The sequence below is a fragment of the Hemicordylus capensis genome, chromosome 3 (assembly GCF_027244095.1).
Source record: "Hemicordylus capensis ecotype Gifberg chromosome 3, rHemCap1.1.pri, whole genome shotgun sequence".
NCBI lineage: Eukaryota > Metazoa > Chordata > Lepidosauria > Squamata > Cordylidae > Hemicordylus > Hemicordylus capensis.
Genome location: NC_069659.1, coordinates 217884321 through 217909253, shown reverse-complemented (window position 1 = coordinate 217909253; position 24933 = coordinate 217884321). Strand labels below are relative to the sequence as shown.

At 43.4% G+C, this 24933-nt stretch overlaps 1 long non-coding RNA gene across 1 annotated transcript in view; it reads left to right on the top strand.

Moving 5' to 3' along the window:
- Positions 1 to 24933, top strand: part of LOC128350883 (uncharacterized) — a 43837-nt gene that overhangs the window by 10389 nt on the left and 8515 nt on the right. The gene's annotated exons all lie outside the window — the stretch shown is intronic.

The window sequence follows — 24933 nt, the reverse complement described above, 5'->3', positions numbered from 1 at the left end:
TAGCTTTTCCTCCTACCTTGCTTTCACACCATCACTTCTACCCAGGTTTTCCTCATACCTTGCTTCCACACAATGGAAAATCTGGAGCACACACAGCTCCCAAACCTGGGTAGAGCACAGTTTTTGATTGTGTGAATGACCTCTTTATGTTTCCATTGAAATTCCTATGATGTTTTGTTTCAGCAAGACCTTTTAATTTGGTTTAGGCAAAATTTGGTGTCAAACCTATTGTTAATTATTATTTTTATACCACACCCTTCCTCCATGGAACTCAAAGCAGCCTCAACAACCCTGTGAGTCTGAGAGAGAGTGACTGGCTGGCTCACGCAATGAACACCATGGCTGGGGGGAGCAATGAACCTGGGTCTCCCTAGTTCTAGCCCGACATGCTAGCCACTATGCCACACTGGCTCTAATTTGAACATATGAATCAGGCGTAGTGTTGTGAGTTCTGCAAGAGGTATATAGCTACCTCCCTCTGTGACTCAAGTAGGGGAAATTAGCGTCAAATGGTGCAGACCTGTGAACAGCTATAAAAATACTTTAACAGCTGTGCAGGACAGGCAGCTGTGATGTGGACACACTGCAAAGAAAGAGGGTGGAGACGTGACTTTGAAAACAAATAGTTGCTTTATTGAGGGATAATAGGGGTACAGGAAATGAAAAAGTGGTTGGTTAGTCATGTTACCAAGCTGCTATACTAGGAAGGGGGGTGGAGGTCTGTGGGTGAAAGAGAGAGAGAAGAGGAAAGCCATGAGTCATTTTTACCTAGATCTCACTGGTGGGAATCCTTCTCTCTGGGGAGCTCAAGCACAGAGTGAGCTCATGGGCATACCCAAGTAGTGTGTGATGGCAAGGTGCACATAGGCAGCAAGTGTGGCAGATGTGATGGCAGCAGCAAAAGCATGATCCCAAAAGCAAGAGTGTGATCCCATGTTTGAAGGGGGTTCTTATTAGCAAAACTGCAAATCTCCAGTTACCGCCAACTCGTTTGGTGGCTACACAGAGACGGGCCTTCTCGGTCGCTGCCCCACGATTGTGGAATGCGCTCCCTGCTGAGATATGATCCTCCTCATCTCTGGCAATTTAAAAAAAACCAAACACCTGAAAACCCATCTTTTCACCCAAGCTTTCTCAACTTCCAAAATTTTTTGGGTTTTAATGTCTGGTTTATTTTTAAATTGTTAAATTGTTTTAAGTTTTTTGTATATTTTTAAACTGGTTTTATGCTATTGTAAACTGCCCAGAGATGAAAGTTTGTGGCAGTGTACAAATTTGATAAATAAATAATAATATATAAATAAAAACACGGCCAGAGGCTAGAGGGAGAAGGATTGATGGTCCCCTTGGGCAGCTTCCTGATGTCTTCAGGAATTACTGCTCCTGATAAGGCATGAATATTATTTATTTATTTATTTATTTATTTATTCATTCATTCATTCATTCATTCATTCATTCAATTTCTATACCATCCTTCCAAAAATGGCTCAGGGCGGTTTACACAGAGAAATAAAATAAAATAAAATAAAATAAAATAAAATAAAATAAAATAAAATAAGATGGCTCCCTGTCCCAAAGGGCTCACAATCCATTAGTTATGATTAGCTAATGGCTGAGTGGTGCATCCTGTATGCTCCATGACAAAGGATGTTCAGAAAAAGGGAGGTTGCAGAGCAATCACCTGGACAAAAGAGAAGGGACCATCACAACCTCCAGCCCAGACTCACTCAATTCTGATAACAATAGGGAGGAAGAGTTGAGTAGAGCTTGGCTCAACTTTGGGAACTCTTATCAAACCACAGAGGGAAGAGAGCTAGCATTCCTTTCTCTTTTGTTCCTTAATGTTCACACTGTTGTGTATTTCACCTGCTTATGCCATAATGCAAACAGCAGGAGTATTTCCTTGGGTTTGTGGCAGGTCTTTTGGAGATGGGCCTGAATATTGCTTTTTAAAGGAAAAACTCTTGTCAGAATGACTGTTTACTTGGAAGGCAGAAGGGGTCTCTCTTCCAAGTTATCATAGAGACAGAAAATGGCGAAGGCTTGAGTTTAGGAAGTATGCTGAAGTACCCCCAAAATGGCGAAGCAAGCAGGTCTGGTAACAATAGCATAGCCTGAGCAGAAAGAACCTTGCTTCTGCTCATGTGGAGATAGCAGCAGCACAAAATATAATGAAAGGCCTTCATATCTGGAGCACAACTTGCTCCAGCAGGCCTTTGGAATGAGGAAGCTATTCTGTTTACACTAAGTATTGCTCTCAGACCAGACTTCCTAATAGAAAACACATGGTGGCCCATCTATTCCCCTTTTTTTCAAATGGAGGAGGAAGCAAAAATTAAGTGGTTCTTCTGACCATAATAGATATCAAGGTCATACACACTATCATCTGGGGGTGATTGCGGGGTGGGGGAAGAATACTTACCCTGAATTGCACAGCTGATCAGACCATTTGGCTCAGTGAACACAACAGCTAGACATTCCATGCAGCTGCATGATCCATTCTTTAAAAATTGGAACTAGGTCCGCCATATATCCCAGCATGCATTGCACTCACAGCAGAGAGGCAACCATTCTTCTCTGACTGTCCTCTCTAGCCACAGTACTGTATGATACACATGGCCGCTGGCTGCCAGGAAGATTTTTAAGCAGTGTTTTCAACATATGACCAAACTCTCTGGTAGGAAAGCTGCTGTTTTCATCCTACCTTGGTTAGTACCTAGGTAGAAAAGTTGAGATATCCAGGGTTGAATGGGCTGGCTTGGGGGAGTCCCAAAGGTTCTCATAACCAGCAATACTGCCTCCTACCATCCAATTCTTGTTCATGAGAATGGACTTATTGTCACCCTAAGCAGAAAATGATGCAGTGGCTATATGGTGTGGTGGTAGGGTTGGCAACTCTTGGGGGGGAAAAAATTCTGGTAACTGGGGTTGGATTCCAAACTATGTCCAGCAGAGGAGCCAGGGGGCAGAACCCCATGCTTTGGGACTGGTCCAGGAGCAGAGCCCCATATATTTAGCTGACAGAGTGGAATAGGAGCCTTTGGATGGGGCAGTATAAAACTGAAACAAACAAACAAACAAAGTGTAGACATTTTCTATTCTCCCATAGTTTACAACTAAAATAATGTCTGGGGGCAGCGGCAGGGGGTGGGGAGTGGGTCCTGGCTTTGCCTCTTGCTTTTCATGCAAGTGGCCAGAATGCAAAACACCAGGTCAGGACATTTTTATTTTTAAAAGGTTGGCAATCAGATATGGTGGCAAGAACGTCGACAGCCAGTCAGAATAAATAATACTAGGTTAGATGGACCCATGGACTGATTCAATATGTCAGCTTTATGTATTCATACTACATGTCCCATTGATCATCAGTCTATTTCCTTTGTTTTGCAAATTTTTTCTCAAATTTCTATACCACCCATCATCTAAAGAGCTCAGGACAGTGCTTAGTGCCATCCAATGCAGTTCATGGCCAAGCCAAATCTCCCTAGTCCAAGCCCACTGCCCTGGCTCTCAATGTCAGCACATATGAAGTTGCACAAGCCCACATTTCTGGCCTGCTAAAATGGCAAGCAGTTATGTACACAGTCATTTAATTCAAGTTTTGCTTCCCCCCCACCGCTTTTAAAATTTTATTGGTTTTTACAATATCTTAACATTCTCATTACATCCAATTAAACAAATGTTGACTTCCCGCTCGCCAATCTGTGCGAATCACTAATTATACAATTCAACCGTTGCTATAGTAATTCAAAATGTATATCCTATACCTTACAAACTCGATTTTACTCTACTCAACCTGCTATTATTACTAATAATAATAATTCAAGTTTCCATCCCTTTCTGAATCTTTAATCAGAATGTATTCATAACTATGCTTTCCCTGCTCCAAAGTCTAGGATCTAAAGCATACTCAAGGAAGTTACTGCAGTAACATGTGCTGAAGCTATCTTGAAGCCTTCCTGCATTTTACCTCATATGAAGTCCCTCAAATTACTGAAATTTAGAACGATTTAAGAAATATATTCACATGACCCAATTTTTATGGTGTACTCATTATTCAATTGCATTTATAATTTGGGATAGGCATAGTCTCCTTGACAGCATTACTGAAAGTAAACTATGGATTGAAGAGAAAGATGACTCAAACACAGAATATTAAAAACTGGTAATGCTATCTTGCCATGGAACAAAAACACTAAGATGACCAACTCACAAGATTCCAAGACAAAGTAATGATGAACATGCCTGGAGAAAGCAGTGGATATTTCAACCATAAATCTCTCCCAGATGAAATTACTGTAGCTTCTGCACAAGCTCTGAGGATCTGTCATTTTCCTCCAGCTCCACATAAGCTTCCCCCAAGCTTCTCTCTCTGTTTTTCCGATTCTAAACTCTTCTGTCAGCCTTCTTAACTCTGTACTTCCTATTTCTTATTTTCCATACTTCTTGGAACCTCTTCCCAGACCTCAGCCTGAACACCAAGTTATCCCTGTCCTTATGATCTGTGTGATTTAATCCCAGCCAAAATGGCAACATTCCCTTCTCTCACAGAAATCAAACTCTGAAAATTCTGACTCCCCCTCCCCACCCGCAATAGCAGTTGGACATTGGGGCCCTCACACCAGTTCATTGATTAAGATGCTTCACTGCTGCAAACACAATGCAAAACAGATGATACCTGTATAATGTGTCAGACAAGAGGGGGGAAGTCTGTAAGTGTCAAAGTTCCAAAAGTTAGAATCGTTCTAAAGATTCAGAATAATTTCATGGTACAGCCCTATTGGGACTATGACTGTGTCACATTTCAGATGGGTGATTTCGTGTTTAAATGCACATCAGGAATAGAAGGCTAGTTTTCTTTCACGTTTTAGCTTTCCATGGACAAAAAGGGTCCTTACCTATTCCTCTTCCTGATACTCTGGTTTTCTATGTGCAACAAGTTTTTTACATGGGGGAGTACTTAAAAATTTAAACGGCCCCCTCAGCTGTACTCTGAAATGGTACAATCTTAATTGTGCTGGACATGTAGATTGGCCCTAGTAAGATGTGTCCACACAGAACTGACAAAACTGAATTTAAAGAGAACAGGAAGTAAATAATTCTACTTCTCCTTGGTCAGTCCTAAGGCAAAAGTAGAGGATTTCATTTTGTCCAAGACCTATTGCTTGGATAAAAATAATATTCATATGGCTTACCCTGGTCTTAAATATGTCCTGAGGGTCAATAATCTCTTTAATAACCCCCAGTGTAAGAGAAATAGTTCAATATGACTTCTGTATTATTTCCCCTCATATCTTGCAGGAGTCCATTTGCTGAATGCTGTGTGTGTGTGTGCATGGGCACACGCAAACAGAGGTAATAGGAAAAAACAATATCCTGAAGCTCAGTTCAATTTTAACAATATGTCCATATCCAGCAGAGTAGGGGTGGGCACAAACGTCCAATACAAACACAGTTTGTATTGAAGAGAACAGAAAGGAACACAAACTCTGGCAAAAGAAATGCAAGGTGATAATAAGGGAGGCAAAAAGAGAGTTTGAGGAACATTTAGCCAAAAGTATCAAGGGGAATAACAAAAACTTCTTTAAGTACATCAGAAGCAGGAAACCTGCCAGGGAGGCAGTTGGGCCATTAGACAATGAGGGAGTGAAAGGGATTATTAAGGAGAATATGGAGGTTGCAGAGAAACTGAATGAGTTCTTTGCATCTGTCTTCACGGCAGAGGATACTGAGCATATACCTGTTCCTGAACCAGGCTTTTTAGGGATGGAGGCTAGAGAGCTGAGTCAGATAGAAGTGACAAGGGATGATGTTCTAAACTGTCTGGAAAAACTGAAAGCTAACAAATCACCAGGGCCGGATGGCATCCATCCAAGAGTCCTCAAAGAACTCAAATGTGAAATTGCCAACCTCCTTGCTAAAATATTTAACTTATCCCTGAAATCGGGCTCTGAACCAGAGGACTGGAGAGTAGCAAATGTAACACCAATTTTCAAAAAGGGATCCAGGGGCGATCCAGGAAATTACAGGCCAGTTAGCCTAACATCCGTTCCGGGCAAATTGATGGAAAGCATCCTCAAGGATAAAATTGTAAAGCACACAGAAGAACAGGTCCTGCTGGGAGTGAGCCAGCATGGCTTCTGCAAAGGTAAATCTTGTCTCACCAACCTTTTGGACTTCTTTGAGAGTGTCAACGAGTGTGTGGATCAAGGTGATCCAGTTGACATAGTCTACCTGGACTTCCAAAAAGCTTTTGACAAAGTTCCTCATCAAAGGCTCCTTAGGTAACTTAGCAGTCATGGGATAAGGGGACAAGTACATGTGTGGATTGCTAACTGGTTGAAAGACAGGAAACAGAGGGTAGGTATAAATGGAGAGTTTTCACAATGGAGGGAAGTAAGAAGTGGGGTCCCCCAGCGATCTGTACTGGGACCGGTGCTTTTTAATTTATTCATAAATGATCTAGAAGCAGTGGTAAGCAGCGATGTGGCCAAATTTGCAGATGATACCAAACTCTTCCGGGTAGTGAAATCCAAAACGGATTGTGAGGAGCTCCAAAAGGATCTCTCCAGATTGGGGGAGTGGATGACAAAGTGGCAAATGCGGTTCAATGTTAGCAAGTGTAAAGTGATGCACATTGGGACAAAAAAAACCAACTTCAAGTATACGCTGATGGGATCCGAGCTGTCGGTGACGGACCAGGATTGGGATCTTGGGGTTGTGGTTGACAGCTCGTTGAAAGTGTCGACTCAATGTGCGGCAGCTGTGAAAAAGGCTAATTCCATGCTAGGGATCATTAGAAAGGGGATTGAAAATAAAACGGCTAACATTATAATGCCCTTATACAAAACTATGGTGCGACCAACCAAGATGATCAGGGGCCTAGAGCACCTTTCTTATGAGGCAAGACTACAACACCTGGGGCTTTTTAGTTTAGAAAAAAGACATCTGCGGGGAGACATGATAGAGGTCTATAAAATCATGCATGGCATGGAGAAAGTGGAAGAGAGATTCTTTTCCCTCTCACACAACACTAGAACCAGGGGTCACTCCATGAAATTGATTGCCAGGAGGTCTAGGACCAACAAACGGAAGTACTTTTTCACACAATGCGTGATCCACTTGTGGAACTCTCCGCCACAGGATGTGGTGACAGCCAACAACCTGGATGGCTTTAAGAGGGGTTTGGATGACTTCATGGAGGAGAGGTCTATCAATGGCTACTAGTCAGAGGGCTGTTGGCCACCTCCAGCCTCAAGGGCAGGGTTCCTCTGAGTACCAGTTGCAGGGGAGTAATGGCAGGAGAGAGGGCATGCCCTCAACTCCTGTCTGTGGCTTCCAGTGGCATCTGGTGGGCCACTGTGTGAAACAGGATGCTGGACTAGATGGGCCGTGGGCCTGATCCAGCAGGGCTGTTCTTATGTTCTTATGCACAGTTGGGGCGAGGGAGAATGGCTGAGAAATACATGTGTCTTAGCCAAATAAATGCTTTGCTGAATACACGTTTTTTGACTGCATTGCAGTTTGCTGCAGTTCTCGAGTTTGCCATTGGTTCCATGACAGAGTTATGGAAGACTTGTCTTTTGAAAATTTTGTTGTTTTTGTTAGACATTTGTGCTGTATATATTAACAGTGCATCTCCAAAATGCAAAGACTATTCATCTTCCTGTGTGCACTTAGGCCTGGTTCTCAGAAGGATGTTGATCATACTGTAAGTACTTGATGCACAGCTGAATGTATATGAACTGATTTCATTGAAAATTCCAAAACTAGTTTACATAGATTTGTTTATTTTTATTAATTTTTTACATTTATATCTCGCTCTTCCTCTGAGGAGCTCAGTGCAGTGTACATGGTTATTTTTATCCTCACAACAATCCTGTGAAGTAGGTTAGTCTGAGAGATACATGAGTGGCCCAGAGTTGCCCAGTGAGTTTCATGGTTGAATGGGGAGCCAAACTCGGGTCTTCTCAACCCTAGTCTAACACTCTAACCACTATGCTATGCTGGCTCTCATAAACTACAGATCATGTCATAAACTATTCCTTGATTGTATTATTTCAGACTACAGAGCATCACCAGGAATGGAGAGAAATCAGTTAAAACTGACTGGCTAGGCAGAATTGTGACAAATCCTATTGTGTACATGTTCACTGATTGGTTGGGAGGATCACCACTGTTACAGAAGGAAGGAAGGAAGGAAGGAAGGAAGGAAGGAAGAAGCCGCCACCATTAGTGGGAGAAATGGTGCTAAAAGAACAGCAATAGGGGGAAACAATGGTACCAAACAAGATAGAAAAGGGGTGGATATTCTCAGGCTCCATCCCACTGAAATCAGTATTGAAATCTGAAAATGAAGAATATTAAGAAAGTTTTGTATAAAAACCATTTGTGCTTCCTTTTGGAGATGTGCACTCTTAGCACAAAGTATTATGTACCTCTATTAGTGTCCGCACATTTGCATGTTTTATATGCATTTTATCTTGATTAGCATACAATTAATCACAAAGGAGAACTTCCCCAAACTAGTTCCAGGAAGCTAAGTTGAGATATAGTAAAGCCAGAGATCTAAGGACAGAGTTAGACATTATATAGTCTTCCTAAGTACATCCCTTGGTTAATTCTAATGTAGGGGCAGTTATTTGTAACTGTCTCCATTTGCAGTAGAGACGGGGTGGAGCTGAAATAGAGAGTAGAGAGTTTCAAAGAACCCAGCTGCCCTGCTTGCAAGAGCCGCTGAGACTCCGGGAGGAGCCGCTGAACTCCCCACTTCTCCTGGCCAGGGCTCTTGCTGTCACCAGCAGAGGCAGCCACCAGCATCTGTTGCTGGTAGTGCTGGCTTCCTTCAGCCACTCCCCCTCCACCTGATGGCCGATGGAAGGAGGACGTGCACACGGCCCATTAGGAGCATGTACGTGCCCTCCTCCCATCAGAAGGAGGACAGGTGCAGAGCACGTGGCCAAAGGAGGTGGCTGGCGGCACGCACCCCCACTGGTTGGGCTCTGCCCATGTTCCTCCCATCAGCCAGGCTCGAGTTCCAGACGATGAAAGGAGGGTGTGCACACCCAGCTGATGGAACCCAGCTGATGGAAAGAGGATGGGCAGAGCCCAGCCAGCAGGAGTGCATGCCTCCAGCCACTCCTTCTGCTGTTTGGCCTCCACCCATCCTCTATGGACCCCCTCTTCCCTTGCTACACCCTGAGTGGAGGTTCCATGGGTGAGAGTGCTTAACCTTTCCCATGCCTCATTATTCTCTCCTAGAAACCATTGCCAGGTCATTTTTTTTCTTTATAGCTGGGCTACTTCTGATTTTAGATCTTGGCTGAGGGGGAAATTAAAAACCATTTGGGGGAGGCATTTGCAGGGGGAATCAGCAGGGGAGAGAAAGCCAAAGTTTAGGATAGCAAACACTGTGTTTCTTTCATAAATCCTAGTATTCATTTGGAAACAAAGATATTTGTAAATATTTAATTTACTACCCTAAGCAGATCTTGTAGAAATCACAGTATTCTCACTCTTTCCTCTTTAGTGGCTGGTTATTGCCTGTAACAAAGAACAATGTAAACAGAAATAATTGACTGTTCTGGGACTGGAAAATGTGATTAAAAAAGAGAAAGAAAACTCAGGCATGCCCTAAGTTAATTAGGATTAAATCTGTATAGACTTCATCCTTGGTATAGTTTCCAGTATTGGCATAATCATCGAGAAAACCTTGGCTCAGCAGCACAATATTCTAAAAGAAAAACTGTCTAGGAATTCACAGGTTAAAACTGGGACACGAACCCTTAGCTCAGCAAATTAAGGTCTCGGTTTTCCTTTGTGTACAGTCAAGATGTTTTGAACGTTTTATTTTTCAGCTTGGTCAGCACTGGAGAACATATGCTAGCAACGTATGTGAAGAGAAGGGCATGAGGAGGGAGGAATCTACATTGCTTAGACCTGGATAAGATGATTATATTAAGCTCTTGAGGTTTTCACCTGCAGCTGCTTCATTTGCATTCCCATCTGGCCTGCTGACCCTAAACTGACTGGACATCAACCAGCCTGCCAACTTTCTTGGCTTTCTTGCTTCCCTTGCCAATCAAAAACAAATAACTGAGCATTTGCTTAAGTAGATGAATGCAAAAATGCATTCTTACTCAGTTTCTCTACAGCCTTTCAACACCTTACCACTGTTAATCCTGTTAGCAGATGCTGCTAACGTGTCTCACCTCTACAACTATATCAGCAATATGTTTTTCTTCTGGTGAAAATGGCTGCAGCTCTCTTTATGCTCCTCTGCTCAAAGGCATAGTTAATATGAGAACCGAACCGAACCTGAACTTAAAACCCCAAACAATTTCAAATTGGGTGTTTTTAGGAATATTTTTTAGGAAAGTAACTAAACCTAAAAGCTTTTGGTTACCATGAACCTGATCTGGCACCAAACCCCTAAATATAAAAAGTAATAACTTTAACTAGTTCACAATCAGTAGCTCAGTAACAGAATTTCAGTTGCATGATTAATTTTTTTTTCTTTCTGGGTTTTTTAAAATCCAATTGATTGAATGACATTTCTTAAAACTTTCAAAAATGTTAAAAAATAAAGTTTCAAAATAATAAATATTTTTCACAGGTTAAAGACAACTTTAACCTGAGACAAAAACCACCCTGAGCCATTTTTGGAAGGCCAGTATATAAATTATATAAATCAATTAAATAAATAAATAAATAGTTAACATCATATTACTTGAGTTATACTGCAAACAAAATAATTTGATATTATCCTGCATGAAATGTAATAGGGGTCAAAACCAGTTAATGAACCACTTTTTATCATAATTTTTATTGTAACAAAACCAAACCCCACTTTTTAAAGTTAGTGCCAGAACTGGAATTGAATGAGAGAGCTAAAAATATTGATTTAAAAAAATTATATTGAATTACATATTTTAAGAAAGTAATCAATTATATAACAATGCATTGATTCAGAAATGGGTTGGCTTGTTTTTGTTACTGAAGTTCTTTTAAATCTGTATATAAATCCAAGTACAATTTATCCCCTGCTAAGTAGGCACTTTTGAAGCACCTTTCAAAGTAGTAATTCTGATTCATACTTAGCAGAGGAAAAGCAACTAGTCCTATTCAAATGCAGCACAGTTCTTTTTCTGTGTAAACCACTTTGAGAACTTTTTTTTAACATCAAAGGGTGGTATATAAGTGATAGTAGTAGGAGCAGAAACCAGGTAGTGCTAGAATTAATTTGGACCTGAATATTTCCCTTCAAAAGCTTCCATGCTGGATAATCTCCAGACCTTTCTTATTTGCTACCACAAAATGTGATACTGGCTACCAGTTTAGACAGATTTTTTAAAAAGTTTAGACAAATGCTGTGTGGTCCCATCCTGCAGACAAAAATCTATGAGCTCTAAAAGGGGGTGGGATTTCAGCCATGCAGAACTCCAATGGACGCGTTACTCTGATGAAGGCCAGAGGTAAACTGAGAACATAAGAACATAAGAACAGCCCTGCTGGATCAGGCCCAAGGCCCATCTAGTCTACACAGTGGTCTACCACATGCCGCTGGAAGCCTACAGGCAGGAGTTGAGGGCATGTCCTCTGTCCTGCTGTTAGTCCCCTGCAACTGGTACTCAGAGGCATCCTGTCTTTGAGGCTGGAGGTGGCCCACAGCCCTCCAACTAGTAGCTGTTGATAGACCTTTCCTCCATGAAGTTATCCCTCTTAAAGCCATCCAGGTTGTTGGCTGTCACCACAGCTTGTGGCAGAGAATTCCACAAGTTGATAATGTGTTGTGTGAAAAATTACCTCCATTTGCTGGTCCTAAATTTCCTGGCAATCAATTTCATGGGATGCCCCCTGGTTCTAGTATTATGTGAGAGGGAGAAGAATTTCTCTCTATCCACTTTCTCCACACCATGCATGATTTTATAGACCTCTGTCATGTCTCCCTGCAGTCCTCTTTTTTTCTAAACTAAATAGCCCCAGGTCTTGTAGCCTTGCCTCATAAGAAAGGTGCTCTAGGCCCTTGGAGAGCCAGCGTGGTGTAGTGGTTAGAGTGCTGGACTAGGACCGGGGAGACCCGAGTTCAAATCCCCATTCAGCCATGAAACTAGCTGGGTGACTCTGGGCCAGTCACTTCTCTCTCAGCCTAACCTACTTCACAGGGTTGTTGTGAAAGAGAAACTCAAGTATGTAGTACACCGCTCTGGGCTCCTTGGAGGAAGAGTGGGATATAAATGTAATAATAATAATAATAATAATAATAATAAATAATCATCTTGGTTGCCCTCTTCTGCACATTTTCCAGTTCTACAATGTCCTTTTTTAGATGTGGTGACCAGAATTGTACGCAATACTCCAAGTGTGGCCACACCATAGTTTTGTATAAGGGCATTATAATATTAGCCATTGTATTTTCAATCCACATCCTAATGATCCCTAGCATGGAATTGGCCTTTTTCACAGCTGCCCCACATTGGGTCGACACTTTCAACGAGCTGTCCACCATGACTCCAAGATCCCTCTCCTGTTTAGTCACTGACAGCTCAGATCCCATCAGCGTATACTTGAAGCTGGGGTTTTTCGTCCCAATGTGCATCACTTTATACTTGCCTACATTGAACCGCATTTGCCATTTTGTCTCCCACTCCCCCAGTTTGGAGAGATCTTGTTGGAGCTCCTCACAATCCATTTTGGATTTCACTACCTGAAAGAATTTGGTATCATCTGCAAATTTGGCCACCTCACTGCTTACCCCTACTTCTAGATCATTTATGAATAAATGAAAAAACACTGGTCCCAGTACAGATCCTGGGGGACTCCACTTCTTACTTCCCTCCATTGTGAAAACTCTCCATTTATACCTACCCTTTGTTTCCTGTCTTTCAACCAGTTAGCAATCCACACATGTACTTGTCCCCTAATCCCACAACTGCTAAGTTTCCTCAGGAGTCTTTGATGAGGAACTTTGTCAAAAGCCTTTTGGGAGTCCAGGTATACTATGTCAACTGGATCACCTTGATCCACACACTTGTAGACAACTGCAAAAGGTTGGTGAGGCAAGATTTCTCTTTGCAGAGGCCATGCTGGTTCTCTCCCAGCAGGGCCTGTTCTTCTGTGTGCTTTACAATTTTATCCTTGAGGATGCTTTCCATCAATTTGCCTGGAACGGATGTTAAGCTAACCAGCCTGTAATTTCCCAGATCACCCTGGATCCCTTTTTGAAAATTGGTGTTACATTTGCTACTTTCCAGTCCTCTGGTACAGAGCCTGATTGCAGGGATAAGTTATGTATTTTAGCAAGGAGATCAGCAATTTCACATTTGAGTTCTTTGAGGACTCTTGGATGGATGCCATCTGGCCCTGGCAATTTGCTTGTTTTCAGTTTTTCTAGACAGTTTAGAACATCATCTCTTGTCACTTCTATCTGATTCAGTTGTTTAGCCTCCATCCCCGAAAAGCCTGGTTCAGGAACAGGTATATACTCAGTATCCTCTGCCATGAAGTTGGACGCAAAGAACTCATTTAGCTTCTCTGCAACTTCCTTATCCACCTTAATAATCCCTTTCACTCCCTCATTGTCTAATGGTCCAACTGCCTGTATGTCAGGTTTCCTGCTTCTGATGTATTTAAAGAAGTGTTTGTTATTCCCTTTGATGCTTTTAGCCATAAATACCTCTATGCTGTTCTTGGACTCTGATTCCCTGTCTGAAGTGTGAAGGCCTTAAAAGAGGTATCCTTCTGGTCTGTAGTTCGACATTCATCCTCTGTATCAAGCCCTGCCTAATCTTTTGCTGATGCTAGTATGCTGTTACAGGGCAACATAATGCTCCAGCATTGGATGGGGGCAGTTCTTCTGGGGACTTGAGATTTAAGGATACAGTTTCAGGGAGATTCAATTATGGGGTTCTTCAGGCTGTGGCCCAGTAATGAGGTCCAAGATTGGTTATTGTGCTGCTTTTTCTTGATAAGATGCCAATGAATTAGAAAAATCATGGCTATTAACCATGATAGGAAAATCAAACCTTTATATTCAAAGGCAACACACTTCAGTATATGGATGGGACTTCCGTATATGGATGGGAACAATAGGAGAGGTCTGCCACTTTCATGCCCTGCTTGTGGGCTTCCTGGAAATATCTGGCAGCCCACTTGTTGGAAACAAGATAGACTAGATGGACCCTTGATCTGATTCAGCAGGGCACCTTTTATATTCTTCTGACAAATGCTTGAATATGGATGTACTTTTAAACAGTAAGCCTGCTTGTATTTCTTCAAACCAAAGAACCTCTATTTGAAATACTGTAGATAAACATCAAGGAAAAATATACTAGAAGATTAGTTTTCTTGAACTGCCTAGTCCAAACTAAAGGATGACTTTTTGTTAAGAGCATCTCTTTTCCAGAAAGCAGAGGATTTTCAAGGAAGCAAATTATCAGAATGCTAGAAAATAGTTCAGTATGATTGATGGCTTTCGCAAGCCTGTAGCTTGGAGGAAAGCACACACAGTGAATGCTGACTATTGTTGAACCAAGAGAGAAAAACAAGATGTATGATATTGTCATTAGAGCCAGTCACATCAAGGAAGACGCAAATAATATCCGTGTGGGATATTATACAGTGAGATGACTCACTAATTTATTCTTAAAGTGGGGTCACATCTTGATTCATGAAACCACCATGAATCTGGTTATATTTCCACTTGTTTTGGAAGTCATTTCACTATACACATAAATGTCAATGCCTGGTTTAATACTGATGATGTTTAAGTTAGGATCCATCCATTTCAAAACGGGGTGTGTGGTGGGGGGGAACACCGTTATCCAGTGTCCACTGATGTCTCAATTTTTAAAGGAGATTTTAAGCAGTCAGTACACTTCAGGCCTTCTGAAAATTCCTCAAATGGTTAGGGCCAAGCCTAGCAGTTTCCAGCTGCCCAATGATAATCAGAAGTCTAATGTGAAAAGCAAGGGATGAAAGTCCTGCTCAATAGCATGACTTGGATGGGGTGATTGCACTGAGTGCAGTCTAAATGAGGTCACAAAATGTAAAAAGATCATGTAATAATATTGAGGCCTAAGTTGAGGCCTGCTCAACTTAGGCTCCACTGCTCTTTTTGGACTACAACTCCCATAATCCCCAGCCAGAGTGTCCAATAGCCAGGGATTATGGGAGTTGTAGGCCAACATCTGCAGGAGGACCGAAGTTCAACAGCCCTGTATTGAATTAGTGTTACATTAGGTAATGTTTTCAGGGTGGAAAAATTAAAACATTATTTTAAGATGACAGATGAACAAAGCCAGGCAAGAGTTTGCTCAATAGAGGCAGAGAGGATTATTGCTGTTCCTTATTAATCCTTTTTTCTGTGTCCTAAAACTGGAAAGTACATTCAGGAAAGTACATTCAGGAGAATAAGATAAAAAGAAAGAAGGGGAACAACAGCAGCCACTTGCATGTTTGTTTGTTTTTTCCCCATTTGTGCACTACAACATCTGAGCAGGAGCAGTCTACCTGAGCAGTGAGAACTTGGGATTTCAAGAATAGTATCTTTACCAGTTTAAAAAACACCCTGGTGCTAGATCCAGGGATGGCATGCCATTGGGAGTATCCCAGTGACTACTTCAAGCATCAATATGTTCTTAAACAACTGGTTTAAGGTTTCAACAATATCTTGGTCTGTTTGTGTTTTAAATTCCCATAATACAGGGCCAGATGCACTAAAAAAAACCCTAAGCTCCTAGTATTGTATTGTTCTTAGAGTCACTCTTATACAGATGTTATACCGATCCCTCAGTTCAAAATTCATTGAATGTTTTACCTCGGGGGAAACTTCCAAGTTCATTCTAAATCATGTGGCAGCTGATAACAACCTTGAGCTTTGCAAAGCCTCCCAAAGATATATTGCTAGTTTTCTTGGCACTTTTGCTTGCTTCCCTTAAAGTTCCTCTAATTATTTATCAGAGGAGGATGAACATTCATTTTGAATTTCGTTTTTGGTGAAATTTGGTGGCAATTCATTTGGGGCTTGTCCTGAAACCTTAGGTACTGTGTGCATTGCTTACAGTTTCCAGTGGAATTTTATTTTGTCAAGAGCTGAGATTCATTGCCTTTCAGCAGAGCTCATGATTAAATCGCCAGGAAATGATATGCTGTACACATGTCTGTTCCCATAATATGCCTTCATTTATGAAGGCAACACTAATCAAAGTATATTGCTCTCCTGTGCTGATAAATACAGGTGGTGAGTTAATGAGGAGAGCTAGCTAAGATGCAGCCAAGGGAGTCCCTCATCATTTAATACATCACAGTCCTTGCACCACCCTCACATCTTACTTGGAGTCTCTGTAGTTTCTTGAAGAATGTCTCCCCTCCCCTTATCTCTATGTGGAGGGTTTCTTTGCCAACAGCCTCTGGGATGCTTTTGGGGCATCTTTTCATTTTGCTATTTTATCTGTGCTTCATAATGCCTATAGTCCAAACTTCTGAGGTGCACTTATTTTTTTGTTATGAAAACCAGGCTTTCTATGTCATACCTTCTTTCTGATACTTCCACTCCAAAGTATAGAGAGGAAAATGGATCAGAACATCTCACTGTGCACCATATTTGTAAGCCAGAAGGGAGCTTAGCAGCTTGTTTGTCTCTGCAAAAGACCCAAGCCAAAACTACTTGCACAGGCCCCATTCGCACATAACGACAAACTGTGGGTAGATGAACCCAGGGTTAATTTTTGTAACTGTGAATCCCATTGCAGATATTCATCCAACTGTAGCCTGGCAACTTCCAGTTTCAGGGCAGGGGAGCCTCTCCCTCTTCCTGGTCCCCCGAGGCTGCATCTGAGTAAGCTCCATATATGAGCGTCACCAGATTGTGGGGAAGGTGTCAGAAGGTCTGCAGGGTGGCATCCATTGTCTCCGATCTTCAATGGGGTGTGCCGAGCAAAATTGGGCCTTTTTGGAACGGACTGTCTACCCCCGGCAGGGAAAGGGCATTTAAATCCCTTTAAATGGCATTTAAGACCCTCTCTGGACAGCAATCGCACAGCCTCCCTTGTAAGAGCCACAGACCAGAACAGTCTCACACAAGCACAATTTCTGGCAACAGGGGATGATGAGGGGCATTGTTTTTCTGATACTCCAGGAAGGGATCATGATGACTTACTAGGAGGGAAGGGCAAAGGATCCTGAGGTCTGGTCCATGGTGACCAAGGATTCTCTTGAGATGGCAGATGCCAGCAAAGCAGTCCAGGAACACCTAAGCACACTTCTGCCTTCATTAGAGGAGAGCTGGTCTTGTGGTAGCAAGGATGACTTGTCCCCATAGCTAAGCAGGGTCTGCCCTGGTTGCATCTGAATGGGAGACTTGATTTGTGAGCACTGCAAGATATTCCCCTCAGGGGATGAAGCCGCTCTGGGAAGAGCAGAAGGTTTCAAGTTCCCTCCCTGGCTTCTCCAAGATAGGGCTGAGAGAGATTCCTGCCTGCAACCTTGGAGAAGCTGCTGCCAGTCTGTGAAGACAATACTGAGCTAGATAGACCAATGGTCTGACTCAGTATATGGCAGCTTCCTATGTTCCTATGATTAGCCGTCTCATGAAAGGGCCAATTCACTGGGGAGGACCAGAGGCTCAATAAGCTTTGGTCCTCCATCAGAATGTACTCTTATTAGTTAAGGCATCTCTCTGGTAAATAATAGAACTTGAACATCACAACCCTCTCCTGTCTAGTCAACCCTTTCATACTCTCAAATAGTGGCTGCTCCATGTGTGCAGGCGGTAACATCTCAGCAGAATACAGAAACACGGGGACCTGGGATAAATCTTATAGGAACATAGGAAGTTGCCTTATACCAAGTCAGACCATTGGTTCATCTAGCTCAGTATCATCTACAAAGAGTGGAAAGGGCTTCTCTAAGATTGCAGGCAGGAGTCTCTCTCAGCCCTATCGTGGAGATGCAAGGGAGGAAACGTGGAACCTTCTGCATGCAAGCATGCAGGTGCTATTCCCAGAGCAACCCCAACCTTTAACGGGAATATCTTGCAGTGCTCACACATGTAGTTTCCCATTCCAATGAAAAGCAGGTCAGGCCCTGCTTAGAAAAAGGGACTATTCATGCTTGCTACCACAAGATCAGCTCTCCTCCCACAGACCAGCCCTCATTCAAATTTCCTGGGTTTGGGCTGGCACTGCAGAGCATGTAGATCAGCTGCCCCAGGGAATCACGGGAGAGGGGAGCCCCGATTATCAGCAATCCCAGGAAAGTAGGCTCACCATACTGGGCAAAAGCAAACATGGATATGTACCAATGGACAACCAGACTGTCTGAGGGGCTTCTTGGGCTGCTTAACTGTGGCAGTAGCCAAGACAGGGAAAGGTGTTGCTGGGGTACCCATTGCCATGGCATGCTTGTGTTGAACAACCAGGCTGGGCAGCATCTGCCATTCAGGGGCAGAGCCACCATGGGACAAATGGGTTCAAAGAACCCAGGCTGCCCCCAATCAGGGGCCGCCAGCGCAGCCCCAGATACGCCTCCCACCTCTGATGTCAGATGCAGGAGCATTATTTCAGTCCCAAATGGGACTGAAGCCTTGGCAGTGCTACCGGAGTGACTTTTCCTGCCTTAAAGGCAGGGAGAGCCACTCCTGGTCTCACTGCCAACGCAGTGGAGCCAATCGATCTCCCTCCCAAACGGGGCCGCGTAGCCCCATTTAGGAGAGAGATCGGCCCGCACTACGTTGGCAGCGTGGCCGGAATGGCTCTCCCTGACTTTAAGGCGGGGAGAGTCGCTCTGGCCCACGCTGCCCAACGCAGCGCAGGCCAATCTCCCAAATTGGCTGCATGGCCCCATTTGGGAGGGAGATCACGCCCCGCGGGTCTGACATCAGATGTGGGGGGGTGGGGCCTGGGATCCGAGGCTGTGGCCGCACGTGAGCCGCTGCCAGCTTCACTACGCTCCTGCTGCCATCCAGCCCACATGCATTTCTCCATGACCTTTAATTCACGTGAGGGTGTGGTCCTTGGGAGAAGGGACATCGCCACACATTATTAATGATTCTGCCCGATCCCTGTGTACCCCAGGATGGTTCTTCTCATGACTAATGCCATAGAGTGCATGCTTGCACGCAAGGGGACGGGGCTGCCCCTTCCCCCATTCCAACTTTATTGTACAAACAAGAGAAGAGAGACATTGAAGAATTCCTGGGTGGGGCTGCCTTTTAAAGCCAACCCTGGGTATCGCTGGCCTGCCATGTTATCTTAACAACTTTCTAATCAGATTGCCCGGTTTATGGTGGCCACCATGACTGCATGTGCTTTTTAACAGACATTGATTTATTTTTAGCAGTCAAAACACATAGTGCCCATCCTTCCATCCCATCCCATCCCATTTCTCTTTTGGTTGCCAAAGGGGGGAACCAGAGACAGAGTGGGAAGCAGGCATCCCCTAATGTGACTTTTCCCCTTGACAGGCTTAGAAGCTTGGGATGGGACAAGGTGCTGGGCAATGGCTTGAGAAGTGCAGGGACATGGGGTGGGGCAAATGCTCAGAGAGGTGGCCAGTGAGAAGCAGAGAAGGCATGAAGTGGCCACATTCAGGGTGGTTTGGGCTGCCCTATGATTTCAGTTCCAGAAACCGCATGAAAATGTGGTTATGGCGCCCTCTGCATTCAGATGCAATGCTGCCACCTTCAAGCCTCATGTTGAAGCATCAAAATTCACTACAGGTCCAAACTGGAGTTTGGCAAGGGAGACTGCAGGTCACATTTGCCATGCATTTGGGCGTACACGGATTCACGCATTTGGATGTACATGGATTCCAACCTCCACCCCATTCAAACTCCAGTTTGGCGTTATATGTAAATGGGGCCACAGTTTCTGTTTTGGTTTTCTCTATGGAGAGGAGAGCTGGTCTTGTGGTAGCAAGCATGACTTGTTGCCTTAGCTAAGCAGGGACCACCCTGGTTGCATTTGAATGGGAGACTAGAAGTGTAAGCACTGTAAGATATTCCCCTCAGGGGATGGAGCCACTCTGGAAGATCAGGTTTCAAGTTCCCTCCCTGGCTTCTCCAAGATAGGGCTGAGAGAGATTCCTGCCTGCAGCCTTGGAGAAGCCGCTGCCAGTCTGTGTAGACAATACTGAGCTAGATAGACCAATGGTCTGACTCAGTATATGGCATCTTCCTATGTTCCTATGTTGAAAAACAAATTCTTTAGGAGAAGCAGGAGCTACATAGCTTGCACATTCCCAAGGCTGGAGAAGATTCCTCAGGCTGGACCCTTTGGCATTAGGTCAGGGACTGCATACAACCCTCTTGTCAAGAGAACGATGGTGCTTTTCAGGGTTTGACCAATCAAGGCTACTTTGGGAACTGTACATCCTATGTGAGAAGCAGCCTAGAAATGAAGTTGTATCAAGATGCAAACATGTGAGGAAGAGGACACTCTGCCCAGGCCTGGAGGCCTGGGAATGGGGAGTGTTGGCCTGGGCTGTAAGCCCATCCTATGAGGACAAAATGAAGCTACATTTTAGATCAAGCTTGACGGTATTTATTCAAATGTATTTCCTGGTATCTGTGTATAGTGTGCCGTCGAGTTGGTGTCAACTCCTGGTGACCCCAGAGCCCTGTGGTTGTCTTTGGTAGAATACAGGAGGGGTTTACCATTGCCTCCTCTCGCACAGTATGAGATGATGCCTTTCAGGATCTTCCTATATAGTTGTTGCCTGATATAGGTGTTTCCCATGCTTTCAATAGCATGATGGACAATCATGTGTTTTGATTTTATAAAATGTAAATACAAAAACAAGTAGTCTTACCAGCTAGTGGTAAGAGATAAGTTTTGTACTCTGCAGGATAAAGACTATCCCCTGAAGAAAAAGTTATTCCCCAAAATGCATAGGGAATTGTTTTTCATTAATAAACATTTTTGTAGCACTCGCATCTTTGGCCTTGCTGTTGTGGTGCCTCCCCCCTCTTGTGTAAACTGCCTAGAACCTTTGGAGTCAGGCAGTATATTAAATAAATAAATAAATAAATAAATAGCAGCCACACCGGATCCCAAAACAGTTTAGGGCCAGGGGTCTGAAGTTAGATCTGCCCCTACCCCTTCCCCACTCCACACACACACACACACCCCTATGGCTGTTATTTCATCTAGCACAGACACTCTTATTCACTACTTGATTAAAATTTAAATGGTGAGATTTGGTAAATTCAGCTAAGCTCTTGTATGTTTGTGAATATTCATTTCACTTCTATATTCCTATATCAGATTATTCAGCAATGCTAAAACAATATAGCGGAAAGGAAAATCTCACCTAATTCAGAACTCTTGCTATCTGCATAGATGGTACACAGAAATCCCATTGGGGAAAATTCGCTAAAATAACAGCTTCTTGCTGAAGAGGCAATTTGTTTTTTAAATTCATTAGTATCTGTAGCTTGCTGCAATAAAATGGTGCATTTTATACGACTCACAAAAGGGCTGTTTTATTGTTCCTACTTTTTTGGTATTGCCTTCTGGGGATATTATGATCTCCATAGCCCCACAAATCCATTGGAAAGAGCTAGGCATCATGGTTTAATGTACTAAACTCTATGCTAGTAGCATCCTTTATATAACAGATAGTTAACTTAGCACGTAAATGTATGGATCAGAGAACTCACTCCCCACTTTTATTTATGTTCTTGACTGTCTGCTGCAGCTTATAATTATGTTCTTAAATCTCAGGATTGTAACACACTCCAATTGCCTTATGATAAATCTAATTTAGGGGAGAGCTGATTTTACTCCATATGTTTATTCAGCTTGGGGGAAACTACCTTCCTAATACCTTAGCAGTATGTAAAAGGTATCCTTTATAAATTGTCCAAAAGTTTCATGAAATAATCTCAAGTGGTGAGGAAACATTTAACCTTTGCTTCTTTTCACTTTGGGTAATATGTTTTGGATAAACACATTTTGGATAACGTAAAACCAGCTCACCTACAATACTGTTGCAGTGTGTCTCTTTTGAAGTACCTCCAGAGGCCACTCAGTGGCTCGGTTCTGTGAAACAACACAGCTCGTAGTGACTAAAGTTGCCTGCCCAATTCTGTCACCCACAGCAAAACAAATTTTATGTTTACTCCTTAGGTGAATAAAGTTGAGGGAAGCCCAAATAATTTTGATAAGATTTTCAGTTTAGGGGTTAACTAAAGAAACATTTGAAGTGAATCTTGAGGTTTCTACCCAGGCAAACCACCTGATCAGTTTTGAGGGGAGCAAAAATAGTTCTGATCACAGTATTCGCAATTCTCAGAGGGATTTCAATGACCATCCTCCAAAACTGAGGGACTCATATGTGAACATGAACAAGCGAGTCCCCTATAGATTTGCTGCTTTAAAAAACAAACAGAAGATAAGTAGTAGTTACAGTGCTGCCCTTCATGCTGTGATTGTAAGATTACCCACCTTTAGGGCTGATGCTCTTCTCCCTTAATCCAGTCCCTGAATCTTATCTATACCATTTCAAAGCCTTATTCTCCTTTCCTTTGTAGACCACCTGAAGTATGTTTACTCAGGCTTTGATTTAAAACATATGAAAGCTTTTCTCACGATCATTGAGAAGAGCTTCAGGTGGATCTGCAGGGATAGCGGGTTAACTTACAGTTCCCTGCAGATGATCACCGAGCCATCCCTGGACCAACATGATTAGCGGTTCCATCAGCGAGCCAGTAGGGGCAGTGTGGATCAGGGTCCACTTGGCCGCCGAAAACCCCAGAATGCCCCGTGTGACTGTGCAGGACATTCTGGGGAGACCCCTGACACAGGAGGCTTGTTTTAGCTTCCTGGTCAGGGGTATCCTTGCAAATCAGCGTGTTGTGGAGCCACGTCAACTCATGATCAAAGAAACGGGGTTAGCGGAGTGCTTGCTCCGCTAACCTCGTTTAAGGGGAGGGCTACCTTGGCGGGCTAGCCGCTGTTGAACCACCAGCCTCGCCCATGAGCCCAGTGGTTCTCATGATGGAGGGAAACCAGGCTGGGGTCCCTTAGCCTGGTTTTCCTCCATCGTGTGAATAGCTTTAATGAATCTGATGTCCTTTCAGCATAATGGGAGTCAACTGCTGGGAGGAGGGGACTTCCAGATGGGGAATAGATATGATCCTTAGAAGCATGGTTACGCACCCATGACAATAATACATTGTACATATGATGAAGTTAATGAAGTCTCTAGACCACTATATTATTCCCTTGTACAAATGGAATACAGTGGGGCAGTTACCAGTAATCAGTTCACCACATATTTTGCCATGCACCTGCAAGATAAAATTCTTCAGATCATTTGGCAGGAGGATTCAGTCAACCAAGCTAGAGAGAGAATGTTCACCCCAGCATAGTTTGGTACTATTTATGGAGTGCAATTTTTTATTATTTGATATGGATGATTTTAAGCAGTTTGGGGATATGGAAAAGCAAGCAAAAAGACCCCTTTCCAGGATAATATGCATTAATATGTCTAATGAAAAACTAAATTGTATGTATTAATCTGTCAAACAAAGTTCCCCAAGGTCTGCAATGGGTAATATTGCTTTGGCAACAGGTAAACAAATATGGTCCCTCAGAAGCCTCATTGGGTTATCCTTGAGTAAAATTATCTTCAAGCCTGGCTGGCTCTGGCATTGTTCCACTGACAACAAATTAGCTAGCTCCTTGTAAAGACACACACACACTGGGGCAGTGTTTTCCAATGAATCTTACCTGCAAATGATCCCAGGACACTCACTAGTGTCAGAGCAAGGTGCCATCACCTGATTTGCAATGATTTTCCTCTCCTCTGCCGCCCCCCATGCCCCAACCTGTTCCTGAGTATCCCTTGATCTTCAGGAGAAGCTTTGGAGGGGATACAGGGGGCTGCTATGAGGAGGAGGGGATTGCAAAGTTCCTTTGTGAGAACTTCCTTCCACATGCAGCAGTTAGCTTCCAATCCAATTCATGTCACTTGACTAAAGATTTATAAATTTTGTTTGTTTGTTTAGTGAGACCACTATTCATGGCTATTCACATAAGCAGTCTGACCCAGACTAGAACACCCCAGCCTGGGTTAGACTGCTGTCTGGAGCTCTGGGATTGCTTCTGATCCCCCACTGGATGCTTCTGCCCCCAGTAGTCCAAATTGGAACCCCAGCCATTTACTAGGTTTAGAGGGCACAAGTGCGCCCAGGGTCAGGTTTGAGGGCTAGTGTGTGAATGCCAGGATGGGGTGTGCACACACCCTGAGTGCAAACAGAGCACCCAACTCATGGGGGATTCTCCCAATTCACTGTGCTTGTTGTGCGGTGCATTGTGAGGTACCTGGAGGCCTGGACACATATTCCCATCCTCCAGAACTCTGTGTTGCCGGGCACAGAGCAGATCATGTTGTTGCACTAATTGCATGCCCCACACATGGAACTGGCAGGGGGAGGTAAGCTGGATCTCGCCTCCCCCCTGCAACCTCCTGCCTGCAAACAGTGGTCACATGCACGACCTTTTCATGTATTGCATGGGATCCAGAGGTCTTCCCTCAGTGCAATGTTTCTGTGTGGCTCTCAAACTTCACGCAGTTCTTGAAGTCACAGAGCAGCATCCAGACTATTCTCACATTATATAACATTGTCCACGCACAGGAATTTTTCATGAACACCCTTCCCTCTATTCCTCTCAATATATGTTCCTGAGGGTCCCCAAGACCTCAGGGACATATTTTCAGGGGCCAAAAGGGGCAGCAGAAAGAAGGGAAATCCAGCAAAAACTGCTGCATGCAGGCAACATTCTAATGTGATGGCAGCATTAGTCTGGATGCATATAATTTTGTCATTGGCAAAATGTGAATCTTTCCCCAACTAAAGCAGCCATTACTATTATAAGTGCATTGTGGAATGTGTGAGTGTACAAATGTCATCACCCCATATTGGATCAA